General features: G+C 37.2%; 1 long non-coding RNA gene across 1 annotated transcript in view; it reads right to left on the reverse strand.

Moving 5' to 3' along the window:
• Positions 1 to 36: 36 nt before the first annotated feature.
• Positions 37 to 15,118, reverse strand: part of LOC131722963 (uncharacterized) — an 18,139-nt gene continuing 3,057 nt past the window's right edge. The window contains exons 2-4 of the long non-coding RNA XR_009320073.1: positions 9,943 to 10,046; positions 9,448 to 9,670; positions 37 to 6,972 (exon numbers count right to left, since the gene is read on the reverse strand). This is a non-coding gene — a long non-coding RNA (uncharacterized LOC131722963). The remainder of the gene's footprint in view (positions 6,973 to 9,447; positions 9,671 to 9,942; positions 10,047 to 15,118) is intronic.

Here is a 15,118-nt window from a genome sequence, read left to right on the forward strand (position 1 = left end):
CCTAAGTTAATTATTATTATTATTATTATTATTATTATTATTATTATTATTATTTATTTCTTAGCAGACGCCCTTATCCAGGGTGACTTACAATCGTAAGCAAATACATTTCAAGTGTTACAATACAATAAGAGCAAGAAATACAATAACTTTTGTTCAAGCAAAGTACAAGTACAAAATACTTCGTGCAAGCACCTTTGGCAGCAATTACAGTTGTGAGTCTGTTGGGATAGGTCTCTACCAACTTTACACACCTAGATTTGGCAATATTTGACCATTATTCTTTAGAAAACTGTGCAAGCTCTGTCAAGTTCCTAGGGGAGCATTGATGGACAGCAGAGTTCAAGTCATGCCACAAATTTTCGATTGCATTTAAGTTGGAACTCTGACTGGGACTCTGAAGGACATTTACCATTTTGTTCCTTATCCACTCCAGTGTAGCTTTGACTCTGTGCATTGGGTCGTTGTTAAATTTGCAGACAACACAAAAATAGGAGGAGTGGCAAACACTGTTGCAGCAGGAAAGGTCATTCAAAATGATCTAGACACCATTCAGAACTGGGCAGACACATGGCAAATGACATTTAATAGAGAAAAGTGTAAAATATTGCATGCAGGCATTAAAAATGTTCATTATAAATATAATATGGGAGATGCTGAAATTGAAGAAGGGAACTATGAAAAAGACCTAGGAGTTTATGTTGACTCAGAACTGTCTTCATCTAGACAATGTGGGGAAGCTATAAAAAAGGCCAACAAGATGCTCGGATATATTGTGAGAAGTGTTGAATTTAAATCAAGGGAAGTAATGTTAAAACTACAATGCATTAGTAAGACCTCATCTAGAATATTGTGTTCAGTTCTGGTCACCTCGTTACAAAAAGGATATTGCTGCTCTAGAAAGAGTGCAAAGAAGAGCAACCAGAATTATCCCGGGTTTAAAAGGCATGTCGTATGCAGACAGGCTAAAAGAATTGAATCTATTCAGTCTTGAACAAAGAAGACTACTCGGCGATCTGATTCAAACATTCAAAATTCTAAAAGGTATAGACAATGTCGACCCAGGGGACTTCTTTGACCTGAAAAAAGAAACAAGGACCAGGGGTCACAAATGGAGATTAGATAAAGGGGCATTCAGAACAGAAAATAGGAGGCACTTTTTTACACAGAGAATTGTGAGGGTCTGGAACCAACTCCCCAGTAATGTTGTTGAAGCTGACACCCTGGGATCTTTCAAGAAGCTGCTTGATGAGATTCTGGGATCAATAAGCTACTAACAACCAAACGAGCAAGATGGGCTGAATGGCCTCTTCTCGTTTGTAAACTTTCTTATGTTCTTATGTTGTCATGCTGAAAGGTGAACTTTCATCCCAGTTTCAGCTTTCTTGTAGAGGGAAGCAGGTTTTCCTCAAGGACTTCTCTGTACTTTGCTCCATTCATGGTCCCTTCTATCCTGACAAGTGCCCCAGTCCCTGCCGATGAGAAACATCCCCATAACATGATGCTGCCACCACCATGCTTCACAGTATGGATGGTGTTCTTTGGGTGATGAGCTGTGTTGGGTTTGCGCCAAACATAACGCTTTTCATTTAGGCCAAAAAGTTCCATTTTAGTTTCGTCAGACCACAAAACTTTTTGCCACATGGCTACAGAATCTCCTGAATGTTTTTTTGCATACTTCGAACGGGATTTAAGGTGGGCTTTCTTGAGTAATGGCTTCCTTCTTGCCACCCTACCATACAGGCCAAATTTGTGCTTGGGATATTGTTGGCACATGCACACTTTGACGAGTACTGGCCATTAAAGCCTGTAACTCTTGCAAAGTCTTGGTAGCCTCTCCTTGGAGGGACGGCCTGATCTAGGCAGGGTCTTGGTGGTGCCATACACCTTCCACTTCTTAATAATCGTCTTGACCGTGCTCCAAGGGATATTCAAGGCCTTTGATGTTTTTTTTATACCCATCCCCTAATCTGTGCCTTTGAACAAATTTGTCCCGGAGTTCTTTTGAAAGCTCCTTGGTGCTCATGGTTGAGTCTTTGCTTTGAAATGCACTACCCAGCAGAGGGAACCTACAGGAACTGCTGAATTTATTCTGAAATCATGTGAATCACTAGAATTTAACACAGGTGGAGGCCACTTAACTTGGTGTGTGATTTTGAAGGCGATTGGTTACACCTGAGCTAATTTAGGATTGCTATTAGAAGGTGGGTGGACACTTATCCAACCAAGCTATTTCAGTTTTTATTTTTAATTAATTTTCTACAAATTTCTAGAATATTTTTTTCACTCGGAAGTTGTGGGGTAGGATGTGTAGATAAATGAAAAAAAAAATGTAATGCATTTTAATTCCAGGCTATAAGGCAACAAAAGGTGAACATTTTGAAAGGGGGTGTACTGTATGTTCCGCCACTCTTGCTGGGCAGCTGCAGCCAGCTGCTGAAGGTTGGCTGTTCGCGGTTGTCTCCTGTGGAAGGCACTGTCAATTTGGTCCCACAGATGTTCTATTGGACTCAGATCAGGAGAAAAAGCTGGCCATGGCAAGACCTTGACATTGTTTTCTTGAAGTCCTGCAATTGTAATCCTAGCACTGTCTGGCTTGCAAGAACGGAAAAACTGTTGCCTTAAGGACTTCATCAATGTATTGCTGAGCAGTAAGGTTGCCCTAAATCTGCACCAAAGACTTTCTTGTGTTAAAGGAGATTCCTCCCCACATCATCACACTTCCACCGCCCCACCGGTTGGCTTGAACAATGCAACAGCATAATGCTCACCACGAAATCTTCACACACATTGTCTTCTGTCAGGTCTGTCAATGGCAAAACGGCATTCATTGGTGAATAAAACACTCCACCACTCTCTGGCCCACAGAAGACCGCGATTTCATCTCTCAGCTGTTACCCCTGAACAGCCTCCGAGCATGCAAATCATTTTCATACAGACGACGAGCTACAGTCATTCTGCTGATGTGTGGGTTATTTCTTCCTGGAATTTCTTGTGCTGTAGCCACTGCAGTCTGAAAATGATTACGCAGATGGATCAGTCGGATGTGACAGTCTTGGGCCGTTGTGGTGACCCTCTGCCTTCCAGGACATGGCCTGTCCCTCACAGAGCTAGTCTGCTGATTGTTGAAGCAGAACATCTCATTCTCCAGGCATCTTCTCTCAGAAAGGCCACCTTCATGCTGATAGCAACCAGGCAAGCTTCATTACTCAAGCGGGACATGGTCCTATCTTTTGCTGTTCTTGCGTTAAATAAAATCATGTCTCTTCAAATGGCTATTTATACAGATTCTTTATCAACTCATTTTCACAATTTTAACTCAACTGATATACCAAACACTGAGCACCTGGCATTTGTATGAAATCACATGACTTGAGCTCAGTATTTTGTTATCCCAAGGAACAATACTACTCAAACAAAAACAAACCTATCTGCTCACTATTTCAAATGTAAATAACATTATGTATGTGCCCAATGAGCTATTGATGTAAAACTGTCCTATAACAAAAAAGGCTAAATAAATAAATAAACACACACTTGATTTTGATAAAACAGAGAGTCTTTAGTTAGTTCAACAGTTGATTAAAAACTACAAGGCATGATCAAAAACAAACAATTAAAGTTGACATTTTCTTTCAATTATCTGGTTAATTAAAGAAAAAATAAAACCTTCCTAGGACTATACATTTCGCAGACAAACTTGAACTGGTACATTTTGCATTGAAAATATAGGAGGGTGACTCCTTTACATGTACAATGATTTCTAAAATTCTATGTGGACAAACAATGCACAGCCATCTCGGTACAAAAATCCAGATTTGTTTCCATTGAATTCAATGTTAAAAGACCTTCAATATAAAGGCTAACCCGATATTACGGCTTACAGCCAGGCCTGGGGGTCAATTATAATTACAATTACATTTACAATTACAGCAGAATTGTTTGCTGAAGTTGAAATTCCAATTCCAATGATATTTTGTTCAATTATAATTACAGTTACAATTATGCTGCAGTGATTGCGATTATAGTTACAATTGCACTACAAAGTAACACTCTGTCTATTCTACCCAGCAGTAATCGCAGGTACAAACACAGAAACATACCATAGAACGTTTTTTCAAACCCATGGGAAAGGTGGTTCATAATACAAGAATGTTCGCTCAGTGTAAAACACAACATGGAACTGCGAATGATTAAGCTTGGAAAGGCATGTAATTGATCAATTATATGATAATTACAATTACAAATACAATTACACAGGTGTGCCAAGGTTCAACTACAATTGTAATTGATCCCAGATCTTATTACAGCCACCATTTGCAGTCCCTAATAAAAACTACAACCTGGATTAAATGACCTCACTAATACGACCAATATACAATTCTGCTTGTAAGTCTGATTATAAGTCACTCAAAGGTTTTGGAAAAGTGCCATTTATTTACAGCCAGTAAGATTAAGCAATAGAGAAAAAAAAAATATTTAAAAAACAGCAATATTAGAACAACAGGACTGTTTGCAAACATCATAAAAAAGAGACGAGATAAGAAAACAATATTTACATATCAGACATTCTTTGAAGTTAAAGTTTACTTTTTAATACAAGCTTTTTCCTAATATTTAATTCTTATGTATTTAAAATCTGATCCTGTAAGATTCTTTGTTGTTTCTACTAAAGTAATTATTTGACATGCCTAACTGTTCCAGTCAAAGTAAGGTAAGTAAAGTGAAGCTTATTAGCCTATATGATTATCCTACTACAGTAGAACATGTCATATCTAATCCCCTCTATTAACTGATGGATTTCTGGCGTAGAAAGTGACTTAAACAGAGACAGACTCACTGTAGACATAGTGCTAGACTTAGACAGAGAGATAGACAGAGATAAACTTAGACACAGAAATAGACTTAGACACAGAGAGTTTTGCACATGCTGCTGCTACCAACTTAACGATACTGATGGAAACTGATCAATGCACATTTTATTGTGGATCTTAAACAGTAAATTCAGCTCTCAGCAGGAGAGAATGGATTCAGTTGCAGATAAAAAAAAAAGAGTTCATTTTCACTATGTACATTCTATCACTTCAGGTAACTGCCCAGTTTAACCATGTTCAGTACCGTTAAAAAAGCTGAAACAAGATTGTTTGTGTGCAGACTTTCTTTTTCTTCTTCTTCTTCTTTTATTTTAACGCCATTTCTGTTTTGGGTTTACACTTACAGTGGAAAAAAAAACAACTATTGGGCTACTTTGACGTGGACTGTGAAATCAAGAACTGTTTTTGGAATGCTGTTTTGCAAATTGCCAAATACTGCATTACAGTGTTTTGTTTTTGCAATAATTTTCACTAATCTTCTTTGATAGTATATGTGCAGTACCATACTTTGGTGTTTTAGACACAATGATGTACCTGATATTATTCATTTATAATGCCCCAATGTTAACAAAGCAACTACAATGTAGTAGAACCATATTTTGAGATACCATACTTTCAGTTAAACCAGTATAAAAAGGATCCTACTGCATTAACCTTGTAGAGAAAATGTATAACAACACCTTAATTTAGATCAAAGGTGCAACTATTTTGAGTAAGGAAGCAGCAAATGTTAAACAGAAACTTGTAACAAGCAATAATCTTTATTGCAGGAACAGAAAACACCCTAAGAACACACATGGGGCAAGTGCTGTAACAACCTCTTTGTATAACCTGCAGCAACCATGACCCCAGGGGGATGGGAGTGAGAAGGGTGGAGGTGAAATCTTGTGATAGTTTCTTATAAATATGGGACATGGCAAGCAGCACTTAGGTCATCTAACATCCAGTGCTGCTGGGCAGAACCTGCGGACTCCACGTCAACATGGCTCCCAATGATGAGCTGAATATACTGATCTAACCCTTGTTTAAAAGCTAGTTAACTACTTCAAATGAGTATCCAAGTCTGCAAAGTGTTGTTAATCTGTATTACTTGGGAGCAATGAACCCTGTTGTATATTCTGCCTTTTTTCAGATTTTTTTTTTTTTTTACTGGAATACTTACAATACAATATTTTGGCTTATGCCAGAGTGGATTATAAAATGCTGTCTGTTGAACCGACGAAACTGCACAGAGCTATCTATCTTCTCTCTCTTGCATGATTTTGCTGGTGTTTTTTGAAGTATCTTAACGTACTGAAACCCTTCCCACATTCAGTACACTGATGTGGTTTCACTCCTGTGTGCTTTTGCTGATGGTTTTTCAGGTTGCTGAGCTGTGCAAATCTCTTCCCACATTCGCTACAGGAGTACGGTTTCTCTCCAGTGTGAATACGCTGGTGTATTTTCAGGTTGATAAGCTGTGTGAAGTTCTTACCACATTCGGTGCACTGGTGTGGTTTGTCTCCTGTGTGCGTCAGCAGGTGGTTCTTGAGGTTTGTGATCTGAGTGAAGCTCTTTCCACATTCAGGACAGTGATACGGTTTCTCCTGTGTGTGGATTCGCTGATGCGTTTTCAGGTTGCCTGACTGATTGAAACTCTTCCCACATTCGCTACAGTGATAGGGTTTCTCTCCTGTGTGGATTCTGAGGTGTATTTTAAGCTCATTTATAAGAGAGAAAGTCTTGCCACATTCAGGGCACAGACACGTTTTCTGTCCTTCGTGGTTTCTTTTGCGCTTCACGTGGCTGGAGAGTTGAAAGAAACCATGCTGGGTACAGGAATACGCTTCTTGTCTTGGGTGAGTTTGCTGGTTTACCCGAAAGCTGGGTAACTGACTGAAACTCTGGTGTATTTGAAAGCTTCCAAATGCGCAGTGAGACTCAGTGCCTCTAGGTAGATCCCATTTGAGTGACGTGTCAAGCTCTGGTACTTCTGGTTTAATGCTGTGTCCAACTGGACCAGGGCTGTTTTGTTCAGGGTCATATTGCATTTGTAGGACTTCTTGTTTTATGGGGACGAGATCCATCTTCGATCTAAACTTTACACCAAGGTCAGCCTCTATAGTAAAAAAAAAACAAACAAAAAAAAAAACATTAAAAAGAGTATTTAGCTTAATTTCTTTTACCTTTTATTATTATGTGTATATATATATATATATATATATATATATATATATATATATATATATAAATATAATCACACAGTAAATTGATTGATTTCCTGATATTGTACATTTTCTTCATGGCCCTGGACAGACTTAGCAGTAGCTTATTGTAAATTACTTTGTAATTCTTATAATACAAATTCACTTCACACAAATGTCCTCTGTCTGCTAATTATTTTGGAGCCTTCCTCCTCAACCCAGGAAAGAAAATACCGAATAAAACTAATCACCCTAGTTCAAACAGTGTAAAGGATATTGGGAAATGTAATAACTAGCATCCAGATTAGCACCTCTGTTCTGTATTTTAGTGCTGTTTTGGGACTACTGATCCTATGATGCATTTTGAGTCATCAATGCCATTTCCATTGAAGCATTGCAAAAACGTGCATTATCCTTGCAAACAGTGGAAGTGTTGAAAGTGGTGAATACAATAAAGATGTTGCTGCAGATTTTAACATTCCCCGCAGACATTTTGGAGTAGTGGGCAGCAGTGTGGAGTAGTGGTTAGGGCTCTGGACTCTTGACCGGAGGGTCATGGGTTCAATCCCCGGTGGGGACACTGCTGCTGTACCCTTGAGCAAGGTACTTTACCTAGATTGCTCCAGTAAAAACCCAACTGTATAAATGGGTAATTGTATGTAAAAATAATGTGATATCTTGTAAGTCGCCCTGGATAAGGGCGTCTGCTAAGAAAGAAATTATTATTATTATTATTATTATTTTATCAACCATTCTGAAAAACCACAAAAGGTTTAAATGGTTGAAAAAAATCACTTATTTCAGGATGTTTCGGACAAAGCCCTTCGTCAGTGGTGTAGAAGTAAACACAGTGCCGTTATTTACCAACTCTTTTATTTACTTGTTATGTATTAAACTTGTTATTTTTCTTTCAACAACGATCATGACATGCTGCATTATTCATGTCTGAACAATGCAATGAAAGATTATTTGAACTGTGGCTGCCAGTCTTTAAAGAATAATCAGCGAGGTTCTGAAAAATATAGCATTACACGCCCCCCACGTGTTGCTTCAACTGTTTAAATAATGTCCCTGCAATTTTTCTTTTCGTTGTTAATATCTGGATAACATTTTTCCCTTGTAACTTTAATGTCTGTTTCAAAGCTTTTTTCAAAATGTCCGCTCTAGTGCACTGGGGTTTGAGATCTGTCTCTAAATTACTGCATTAAGAGCTCCAGTGTTCTGGCTTTTCTGTTCCGTACCACATTATTGCAGTTACCTGTTTGACAATGTGGGCAATAATCCTGATACTATCAGTGCACTAGAGCGGACAATTTGAAAAGAGCTTTGAAACAGACTTAAGTGTAAGAATGTGTCAGGATGTCAACAATTAAAAGAAAAATGACAGGTATGTTATTTAAACAGTTGTAGCAACACGTGGGGATGTGTAACGTTATCATTTTCAGAACACTATTTACTCTTTAAATGCTCCTCCATATGCTTTTGCTGAAACACAAATTGGAACAGCTCAGAAAATAAGAAAATGTTTTTCTCCCTCAGAGTACAGTAGTGTGCAAATGTATTAGAACACCCCAAGATCTGTCATTTATTGAGCTTTGCACGCAAAATGTATTCATTTACTACAGAAATCAGTTAATCATTTTTGCAAACATGAAGCAAATTCAAACCTAAAAACAGAGCTATATCTGAAAGTGTCTTTAATGCTAATATTTAGAATGCCCCCCTTTGGCATCAATAGCAGCTTGGTATCTTTTTGGCATGGTGTCTGTGTACTTTCTCAAAATCTCCGGTGCCATTTGCTTCCATATTTCTTGAAGTTGGATCCAGACTTTCTTTTGTACAGTTGTTAATTTTGTCAAGCATCGAGTCCAGTAAAATACAGAAGCAATGGGGTGTTCTAATACATGTGCACACTGTTGTAGATGTTTCTATTTCAGTATCCTGAAACAAAACCATTCAGAACACACAAAATGTTATGTGACTAAACTGCTGTTTTATTGCTTTGTAATGTATTGAACAGAACTTTACAGCTTTTGTTTCTTTAAATAGCAACAAAAACGTAATACTATGTACAAACTTTTAGATAACTATATACAGTGTCTATACATTAGTACTTGTGTTAATGTCTACCACATGTGAAAAAAGTGGTGTTTTTTTTAGTTTAATGCACAAAATGGTATGTGAACAAATTGGTGTTTTACCGAGTTTTAATAAATGAGAGAACTTTATTTTCTTTAAAACAGCACCAACAAATATTCCTGTATGCAAACATACATTTGGTTATCTATGTAGTCTTCACCCAGCGAAACCTCTCTGGTTGTAATGTCTGCCACGTGTGAAAATAATTCATATAATAATTGAACATCAATAATTTTTTTTCTGTTACTGACAGCAGCTGCAAGTTGTCGTAAAACACTGCAGAACATTCCATTGAAAGGTCCGGTGGCTTATCTCGCTCCTCCGTTCCTCTCTTTCCCTCCTCCTCCTCTGTTCCTCCCTTCATTCCTCTTTCTCTCTCCATTTCAATCATGCTTTCTTGTCAATGAATACGCTTGCAGACGCTTTCCTTTAAATATGCCATATCTTTACCTGGCCTTCTCTTCCTTGGTATTCCTATATGTACACAATGAAAACACAGTTATACAAAGCAAAACATAAGCATGCAACTGTTTTAATTATACAGTCCCCCGGTCTTTACATCGCCAATTATGAGACATGTTCCGAACTGGCGGTATAACCAGGGTGACAATATAATGAGGGAAATTAAAAATACAAAAATAAATAAAAATACAAAAATAAATACATTGCAAGTTAGCTATCAAAATGTAATGCAATGATAAGCCTTCTGCTTTTTTGTTTCCTTTCTTGGTTGTATTTGTACATACATGTGCTTGGTGTTTAATGATGAGAATGATGTCCGGTGTGGGAGAAACAAAGAAACACGACACTTGTGGACAGCACCGGAAAGCCTTCTCATTCTCCGAAGAAGCTAAACAAAGGAAAAGAGGAAAGAAAGTGTAATGCTGTTCCTCTCCAAAAGCATGTGATCATAAACGTACAACCTTCTTTGAATTTAACATTGTAAGCCAGGTTAATACTCGTAGAGGCCATTAAAGCCCCAAAATCTCCATTAACCGTTGTCTAATTTTTATTTCAAACTAACAGTTTACTTTAATGTTATTACTAATAGCAATAACAGCACTAGTTCATATTAGATTTTCTTCCAATACTTCCACACCCTTGCTAGGTACTCATTTGCGATATATAAAATAAGGGGACCACTTGTACCCCAACTCCCCAGCTTCACAAAGAATACATTCTGTTAGTGTTTTGATACGAGAGAATAGCGTGACAACATCTCCAAACGATGAGTGGTGTGTTGCTATTTACAAATTATTGATTTTTTTTTTTACATTGTTTCCAATTTAAGATTAACTTACCTTCCAAACTATCCTGGCCACACATCATCTCCACCTCCTCCACTGTTTATTACTCCTGCACCACTGGATAGTGGCCGATGACCCCTTTTGGCATCAATCCTGTCCATAAGCGCCTAACCCATGAGTCAGGGGACGTGCCCCCCCAACTTTGCATATGGTGGGGGGGGTCAAACTATATTTTTCCCCTCCACTTTTTTCATTCATTATATATGTATTATAACTTGTTGTGTTTGGGTTTAAAATAAAATATAAAAATGGAAATGATTTCTGAGGATGGGCCACATTTTTAAACAATCACAATAACTTCTCCCTACACGAACATAGTGGTTTGACCCAAGGTCTGCACCGTGGCTAATGTTAGCCGACAGCAGGAAAAAACATTAAGTGAATGTGAACTCGACACACGGTCAGGAGAGACGATTGCACGAAATACTAATACCTAAATATAGGCATATGTTTTGTATGTATTACTTGCAAAAATATCTGAAGGGAGAGTATAAAACTATTAAAAGAAAAAAAGGTAAGGAAGAGAGAGTATCAGAACATTATTAAAAATTAAACTGTTTGGCTTTAGAATAAAAAAATTAGGTTAATGTTGCTGTGGGGCCATGAACAAGTTCAGTTCCCACTAAAAACTGGCATTTCAAAATTACATAAGACTGCTTTTTCTTTAGTGAAAAAGTTGGCTATAATTTTTTTTTTCATTAAAAATGTGTAACTTAGTTGTTCTTTGCTGATATTAATGTTCAGCTTTCATATCAAAACGTGTGTACTTACTAATAATTTAAACTCACATTCATTTAATAATATATATTTAGGTAGAGTGCTCTTTCGCTGTAACGCGGGGCGGGGGGGGTGCAGCGGGAGACATTGGCGCATCAAGTTTTATCACAAGAAGTTTGAACTCACAACTGTTAATGTATGAGCACTGATCTGCACTGCCTGTAACATTGTCACGAATCAGCCGTTTCAACCAATTAGCATTGCTGTGTGAGGGCTGGCATTTAGAGCCTCATTCACGAAAGGGCGCTAAACTTTATGGTGCACGATAATTGAAATTAGTGTGCACGTTCACGATTGTCTTATTTACTATTACAATTTTATTCACTATCGCGCAAAATAGTGGGCATATTATGGTGCACTCATTTTATTGTGCCACACTATGGTAACTGGAATGAATCTGTGATTTGTATGGTAATGCATGATAATGTGTTTAAATGAGGCACCCCACTCTGAATAATTAACACTGCATTTACAAAAGGACGATAATTGTAGTGTGCACCTTAAAGTGAGCGAGGAATAGTGCGTATGGAAAGCAGGGGTGCGTTCAACAGGCAGAGCGCTCCAGAGCGTTACGTGGCGCTTTCTATTGAACAACCTGCACGCCGAGAGCACTTCGTAACGTTAGCTAACACTCTGAGGAGCTGACTCTGTGTGCGTTTCAAAATGGTGGAGGGACAATACCAGTGCGGTGACTGTGGTGTAATTTCCCCACATTCTGGATTTTTTGACCAACACATCTGTACGCATTTTTTTTTGTAAAAAAAATCTGATAGTTTATTTAAATTAACAGCATAATTACTTAATTATTTGACTTTTTTCTTTTAAACAAAGTGAATCTGCAGCATCGCATGAAACATTAAAAATGCTCAGCTTGTTTAGTTTGTTCGGTCGGCCTTTCATTAAGGAATATTTTCTTAACTGCATTTAAAAAGAAAAATAATGGACGAATAGCACTAGTCTTAAAGGTGAACTGTATGTAACGCTGTTTAAAAAAAAAAAAAAAAAAGTTTGACTATTTCTGCGAGATTATTAGGCTTCACAGTGTATCTCGGCTGAAAAAGCACAGCAGTATTATACCCAAAACTTTAAACCCTTTTTTTTCGTGGCAGAAAGGGGACGTTAGAATGAGAACTTTATTTAAACCTCTTTTTCTGGGCTGAAAACTAGTGATGTGCAGTTTGATTCTTTTTACTGGCTCGATTAGTTTGGTTCATTCAGTTTACTTCTTCGTTTGATTCAGAGATTCACTAACGCGAAAAATACATCTTGCAAATTACTCTGGTTATGAAAATGTGTTTAATTCTGTACTATAAATTGTGAAGCGCTCTGACATGATTGCTTTTAACGGCGCTATACAAAATAAAGTTTATTATTATTATTATTATTATTATTTAAAAAGGAAAAAGTCTATGTCAGGGGTGTCAAACTCATCTGGCAGCATGGGCATTTATATTAAGACTGTTCACTTGGTGGGCCACATCATAAATAAATAAATAAATAAATAAATAAATAAATAAAAATAAATAAAAATAAATAAAAATAAATAAATCAAATTACACATCATAATATACCTGAAAATGTATATAGAAATTGTATATACTCAAATATATTATTTACACAAAACACATTACCCCCACTGCACAATTCCTAGTCATTATAAGTATGCAGGTTTCAATAAATTAAATCAACATATTACTTAATGTATTTTATACTACATAAATAGTCAGATATAACTAGAAGTAGCTTTCTTAGAATGCTGACAAAAAAAAAACTCAATCTCACAAATGTAATATAATGGAGGAAATAGAAGAGTATTTTACTTTCAATGGAAATCTCAAACAGAAAAAAAAACTGTCAGTATATAATGCGAAGTCTCAATATTTAACATATTCCAAAACGTTTTTGACAGCACGGAAAAAAAAAAAAAAAGATACTGGCAAGCTGTGAAAATGTGATTTAGTAAACCGTACCACTATGAAATGTACCTTTTTATGCCTTCTGTCCAGGCACTTCTTTTCTCGCACACTTGATAATGCTCATTATTGTTCTAATTCTACAATTTTTTTACATAATGCCTGTTGATGCAGAATGCAGTGTAAGACAATTGGTACTTCTGCATTTCTTTCTTTATTTTTTTCCAGTCCTCTGCTAGCCAGTCCACTCTTTGGCCCAGTCATACATGGCGCACCCTGTGCTGTAATCCCAGTTAGTTTCTTCCAAAGTAATTCTGCACTTTCCATGGCTTCTTGAAGTTAAAAAGTTTCCTTTCCTGTGGTTGTGCTGTTCATGCTGAAACTTCAAAGCTCTTCAACAACATTAAAGTTATTACCTGCCATTTCGGCAATACGCTCAGCAACCGTGTTAGAAACAATTTTCAATTTTTTCAGGGCATAGGACATCAACTGTTTTAAGCATGCACCTTTTAACAAATTCACCATGTGAAAAATGTTGCAGCCCATGCAATCTCTTTGCTAACAATAAAACTGGTATCCACAGCACTTTCATTTTTTCTTCTAATTTTCAGAAAAACCTTTGCGCTGCGTATCATAGCGACGTTGGATGTTTTAATCCGTCTTTCATAACTGCAACCATTGCACTGCAAATCAGACATATTGCCTTGCCGTCAATTATTCAATGAAATAATAATCTGGCTAACAATTTTCGAATCTTCTGCGTTCCGCCCCCACCTTTCGCTTCTGTGACATCTCCAACTACTCTGATTGGCTACTGATTTTATATTTTACACAAAGTAAAATAAATAGTTTAAACAAGCCTTTGCTTCGCTATCCTAGTCAAAACTATGTGTGCTGTGCTGTTACACGTGTGTGAGGAAACAGATCATGTGCGCCATTTGATTGGCTATTCTACTTCCTCTGTGAGCTGTGATTGGCTTAATGGTTACTCATACAATGCAGACTGCACATATTGAATACGTGTGTTATATTAAAGAGGCGGGTTATTTAAAAGAAGAATTCCAAAACGATACAGTACATCAATTTTAAAAACTAACTGGCGGGCCGCCAAAAATTGCCCCAGCGAGCCGTATGTTTGACACCCCTGCTTTAGAGTATTAACTTATTTTAAAGTATGTCATTTAGCTGTGTCTTGATTACTCATTTTCGGTCAATGTAAGCCACCTCCAGCTTTCACAATAAGCTACCAAAAAATACGCCTGGACTGCTGGGGCTTTTATATGAAGGTGGTCACGTGTAGTCTGGGACATTATGGTGCGCATTATTGCTCGCACTAAATTCAGTGCAAGCCAAATACTGTGCATATAAATGAATGTGTTCTCCGTTAGTAAATTTAGATTTATCCCACACGTTAGGCTCACTACTTTACGTGCACTTTTGTAAACAAGCCCCTCAGTGTTTCATCCAATTAGCCCTAAGCATTGCCATGTGAAGGCGGGTGCTTATTGTTTCAACGTATCAGCACCAATCATTGACCTGCTAGAGTGAGCGTTTACTTTCCAAAAGTCTCATAGCAGCTGGTTTTGCTGTGATAACTGAGCTCAGCAGTCTGATGACAAAACGTGAGAAACATTCTTTAGAATCCAACACTACATTTAAAACAAATCCGAGCACGGACTATTTTACTGTTAACATACATATGTCAATATATCTATCTATCAATAAGCAAGTCATATTATTACATTTTTGTACATGTTATTGTTTGTTTAGCACTTCCCTTTAATAAGCTGCATGTTGGAATTACTGGTACTGTACAGCATTCCGCAGTTAGTAAATATTCTATGTTTTATGCTGAAACACCTGTCCAATTTTGTGGCTTTACCATTACAAAAACAGTAACTTGAAAAAGATTGAACAGCAAAAAT

This window comes from Acipenser ruthenus, chromosome 52 (assembly GCF_902713425.1).
Source record: "Acipenser ruthenus chromosome 52, fAciRut3.2 maternal haplotype, whole genome shotgun sequence".
Classification (NCBI taxonomy): domain Eukaryota; kingdom Metazoa; phylum Chordata; class Actinopteri; order Acipenseriformes; family Acipenseridae; genus Acipenser; species Acipenser ruthenus.